A 298-nucleotide genomic window follows, 5' to 3' on the forward strand; every position below is an offset into this window, starting at 1 on the left:
CCTTTTTCCCTTACTGCTTTTAAAATTCTTTCTTTGTTTAGTGCATTTGCTGTTTTTATTATTATGTGTCCGGAGGAATTTCTTTTCTGGTCCAGTCTTTTTGGAGTTCTGTAGGCTTCTTTTATGTTCATGGGCATCTCTTCCTTTAGGTTAGGGAAGTTTTCTTCTATAATTTTGTTGAAGATATTTACTGGCCCATTACATTGGGAGTCTTCACTCTCTTTATACCTCTTATCCTTAGATTTGGTCTTCTCATTGTGTCCTGGATTTCCTAGGTGTTTTAGGTTAGGATCTTTTT

The sequence above is a fragment of the Mastomys coucha genome, unplaced genomic scaffold (genome assembly GCF_008632895.1).
Source record: "Mastomys coucha isolate ucsf_1 unplaced genomic scaffold, UCSF_Mcou_1 pScaffold15, whole genome shotgun sequence".
In the NCBI taxonomy this organism is placed as follows: Eukaryota; Metazoa; Chordata; class Mammalia; order Rodentia; family Muridae; genus Mastomys; species Mastomys coucha.